The sequence below is a fragment of the Sapajus apella genome, unplaced genomic scaffold (genome assembly GCF_009761245.1).
Source record: "Sapajus apella isolate SASKATOON/1434 unplaced genomic scaffold, GSC_monkey_1.0 scaffold2, whole genome shotgun sequence".
Taxonomy (NCBI): Eukaryota; Metazoa; Chordata; class Mammalia; order Primates; family Cebidae; genus Sapajus; species Sapajus apella.
Genome location: NW_022436942.1, coordinates 8693850 through 8698754, shown reverse-complemented (window position 1 = coordinate 8698754; position 4905 = coordinate 8693850).

The following is a 4905-nucleotide window of genomic DNA, read 5'->3' as shown; positions in this document are numbered from 1 at the left end:
AGTCACATGCCAGATTTCTCTGGCTCTGCTCCCTGCACTCCAATGCAATCATTGCGTCTTTTCTAGACTCTCATCCTGCCCTTGCTTCTATCCTTATCACTCCTAGATTTCCTCTGCATCATCAACCAGAGTGATCTTTACAAAATGTGAGTCATACCAAGCCTTCCTCACACTTGAAACTCTCTGGTGGCTTCTCCTCAGCCTTAGAACAAAATCCAAAGTCCTGCTCTAGCTTGCAAAGGCCCACATACCTGGTCCCAGTCAAATCTGGGGCTCATCTTCGTCTTTGCCCTTCACCCAGGCTACTCCAGTCCCACTCTTCTTGCTACTTCTTGGACACCCCAAACTTGCCTCATCTCCAGGTGGTATCCCCAGATATTCACATGGCCCGTGCCCTCACCTCATTCAGATATCTGCCCTCCAAGAGGCCTTCCCCTATCTCCTTAACTAAATTAACCTCCATTAAGTTCTACCCACACGCTCTACTTTGCTTTGCTTCACAGCAGATATTCATGCTTGTTATTAAACTATATGTCCTCTGTTATATTTATATTAGAATGCAAGTTCCATGAGGACAAGGGCTCTGTATGTGTAATGTTTACCACCACATCCCATGGCATCAAGTTAACACCCAATAAGTCCCTACTGAAAATTAAATCAATGGCCAAAATAAATAAATAACTAATTTCATGTGTGCTTCAAAGAAAAATGAAGTGGGGCGATAGGAGGCTAGGGGAGAGTGTGGAGGGCAGTGAAGAGGTTGTGTTTGATAGGGTGGCCAGTGCAGAGCTTTCTGAAGCAGTAACATTTGAGCAGGACCTGAATGAAGGGAGAGAATGATCATGAAATGTTAGTGGGAAGATTGCTCTGGGCTTAGGAAAACAGCCAGTGCAAAGGCTCCTAGGCAGGAGCCAGACTGGTGCGTGTGAGGACCAGCCAGTAGGTTTTGTGACTGCAGCAGACAGCTCAAGGGAAGGGGTGGTAGCAGATGAGATTGCAGACGTGGGGTGGTGATAAGAACTTTGGGTTTCATTCTCACTGTGAAGGGAAGCCCTTAGGGGAAGCCAGGATGTGCTAAATCTACTGTTTTTAATTTATATAAGTTTACTTTGGCTCGTGAGTTAAAAACAGACAGTAGGAGGAACTTTAAAAACTGCAATACTATTGCAATTCAGAGGAGGGATGATAATGGCTTCCCTGGGCTTTAGCCAGAGTGAGAAATGAGCAGATTCAGCCATTGTTTTGGAATTAGAGCAAACAGGACTTCTGACACATTCAATGTGCAGGGTTAGGGAAGGAAAAACCAAGGTTGACTCTAGCTGCTTCTAAAATATATCTGAATATAAAGTCTCTTAGTTTTTTACCTTTCCATTTTAGGGGTAAATGTTCTTCCACTTATGGCTCAATTTCCAGAAGATTGGCCAAAAACAAGTGTGATATCAACTTTTGTTCTAGTCATTACACAGAGACTCATTTGGAAGAGGAAAGACTCCTTAACCTCAGCTAATCACGGAAAAAAAAATTAGAATTCTATCATTCCTGAAAGGCAACATTGGTGCATCTCGGCATTGGGAACCTGCCACAGGTGAGCAACGACTATCTGAGGCCCGTGCTGCAGGTGGTAAAAGAACTTACCAAGACAGTAAAGAAAGGCGGATTATTAGAGAAACTATGAAAATACATTGCAAGAGTACAATGGGCAAGTTAGTAAAAGAGGGGCTAACTGCCAGGAAACCAAGACTTGCTGGGGATTTTACAGAATGGAACGTGGGCTGAAGAGGGCTGTATCCAGAGCTGATAACGCCAAGGTTGCAGGGAATTAGCTTGCGGGTGTCTGGTGATAAGTAGGGCATAAAAGGGCTGTATGTCCTGGACCATAAAGAAAAGCAGCCTTCTAGCTTATCTACTTTCTCTTTTTGCTTTCCCTCAGTCCCACCAGCCTAACTCCTTTTCCCTAATTAGGACTCCACATTTCCCCCCTAACAGAACAAGAATGTGTGATGTTTACCACCACATCCCATGGCATCAAGTTAACACCCAATAAATGCATACTGAAAACTAAATCAATGGCCAAAGTAAATAAATAACTAATTTTATGTGTGCTAAGTACAACAAAGAAGAATGAAGTGGGGTGATGGGAGGGTAGGGGAGGGTGTGGAGGGTGGTGACGAGGCTGTGACAGCGTGGCACGTGCGTGAAGGTCTCATCTTCCAACTGCTTCCTGCTGACCGGAAGTGTCAACTTGGCCAGAGCCCTACCTAGGATGATTGGTCAATTAGGAGGTTCCATGGGTCTAAATCCCTGAGTTGGCACTTAAATTGGGCAGAGCTGCTGTGAGACTATGTGGGAACAGCATTTGCGGCCTAAAATTTTATTCTGCTGCATCCAAAGGAGAGCCATGGACTTCTTTTACCAAATGATATCCCTCACAGCAGTAACATTTTGGTTTGAAATTGTTGTATTCTAGAAGACACAAAATGAGACATTGCATTAAAAATACATGGTGCAAATAAACAAACTAATATGAACATTATTATAGGTGGGAGAAGTTGGGCAACCCATGGCCAAACCCAGCTGGAGAAGTTTTGAAATAGTTATACCAAAAAAAAAAAAATCTTGAGAAACTCTTTTTTGAAGGCCCTCTGATATTTTGATATTCTTTTTTATCTTTTTCAAACTTTCTTCTACTTGACCTGAAGCATTGATGTAAAAGCAACAGGTTACATTTAACAGTGCACAAGTACCTCCTGCCTTGGTGGTAAGCACAGCTAAAGCATGTTGATTCTGCAGAACAACCCCGGGCAATGAAATTAAGGCCAGTTGCTGGGCCTGGATGGCTGTAACTTCAGGTTTCCAAGATTGCTGGACTAAGATGGTGAGTGTATTGGTCCATTTTCCTGCTTCTGATAAAGACATACCTGAGACTGGGTAATTTACAAAAGAAAGAGGTTTATTGGACTCACAGTTCCATGTGGCTGGGGAGGCCTCACAATCGTGGCAGAAGGTGAAAGGCACACCTCACATGGCAGCACACAAGAGAAGAGAGCTTGTGCAGGGAAATTCCCCATTTTAAAACCATCAGATCTCGTGAGACTTATTCTACTATCATGGGAACAGCCCCCATGATTCAATTACCTCTCTCCAGGTCCCTCCCACAACACATGGGAATTCAAGATGAGATTTGGGTGGGGACACAGCCAAACCATATCCGTGAGATTACAAATGCTGTGCTCAAGCATGGGTATACCTGCAAACCAAGAGTCTACTGGCTATAGAATATTCTAGACCATTACTCTCCATGATGGTATTATCAGTGGTAAGGATGCCAAATGGTGGGTGGTTAAATTCCACTTTCGTTTTCTTTCTTCTGATGACCTTTAGAGGGATTCACTTAGGAAGAACACCAAATTTGGAACTCTGTCAGAGGTTATGAAGTTCAAGGAGTTACATATATGTACTCCAGATAGTGCAGGTGCCCTTTCACTTAATACGTAAGGCTAGAAACATGTTGGATACATATAAAAAGAGGAACCCAATTCCTTTTAATGAAACTCCCAAGGAGGGACTTTGTAACCAGGCATAGCTGTGATTAGTTTGGATTCCAGTATAATTTGCATAAATAGGGAGACTTTATGGTCCCCAGGGATTAAATGTGAATGGTAAGTGACTGAAAAAGTAGTTATCCACACATAAGGGAGTAAAAGTTTGACTTGTTGTGTTCTGTAACTATGGGGCCTGACATAAGATTTCTAAATATTAATTGGTTAAGGGAAAAACGAGAAGACATATGAGTAGTGAGGTTAAGAATTGGTCCAGTTGCAACCCCTATTCTTATATATTCCATCCCAGTTGCTAAACTATTTATAGGCATAAAGGAATCATTATAAATTTTGCTGACATTAACTTTGTTGGTTTCCACCATAGGCAAAACCTGTGGAGGTCTACAGTGAACTCGTTAGTCGTCATATGGCTCCCATTCCTGGTGTGTCACATTATAACTGAGGGTGTAATTACAATGGGCTTGTGTTAAAGCCCCTAGGAAAAAGCCAGGCCCTTCCAAGTCTCTGATGCAAAGGCTCACTTTACAGGCCTTTTCTGGTGCCTTCCCTGTTCACTTGGTTACGGTGGATGACTGCCATGAGAGACTGATTGGCCTAGATCTCCCTCCTAAACCTGTGTTTTTGGTGTGCGTGTTCATGGTGTAGTCAAATCCAGAGTATAGACTATTGGGCTTGTGTGTTCATTTCTTTCTATAGGTAGAGGGACTGCTAGGACTGTAATGTTATTCTCAGTGCCGCCTGTGTGGGCATATCCACCAGTTAGTGCAGTGTGTTATGTTAGCAACCTGAGATATTACTGGATAGAGCAGGTGCCTGGTTGCAGCCATTGAGGAAATAGCCATGAGAGACACCATTAAAACAGAGCCATATTTAAGGAAATGACGATATATGGTAAACTTAGAAAACAAGAAGGGCTGCAAAGAGTGTGAGAAAAACAATTAAACAAATACCTAGTATCTTAGCACATCAGTGTTGTGGCATAGGGGTAAATAACATTACTAGGACAAGTATAAAGAAATTTCAGTTCCGACGCCTGTAATCCCAGCACTTTCGAAAGCTGAGGTGGGCCAACACTTGAGGTCAGGAGTTCAAGACCAGCCTGGCCAACATGGTGAAACCCTATTTCTATTAAAAATACAAAAATTAGTGGGGCATGGTAGCGGGTGCCTGTAATCCCAGCTGCTCAGGAGGTGGGAGAATCATTTGAACCTGGGAGGTGGAGGTTGCAGTGAGCCCAGATTATACCACTGTACTCCAGGATGGGCAACAGAGCAAGACTTCATCTGAACGAATGAACGAAGGAAGGAGAGAAGGAGGGAAGGAAGGGAAGGAAGGGAAGGAAGGG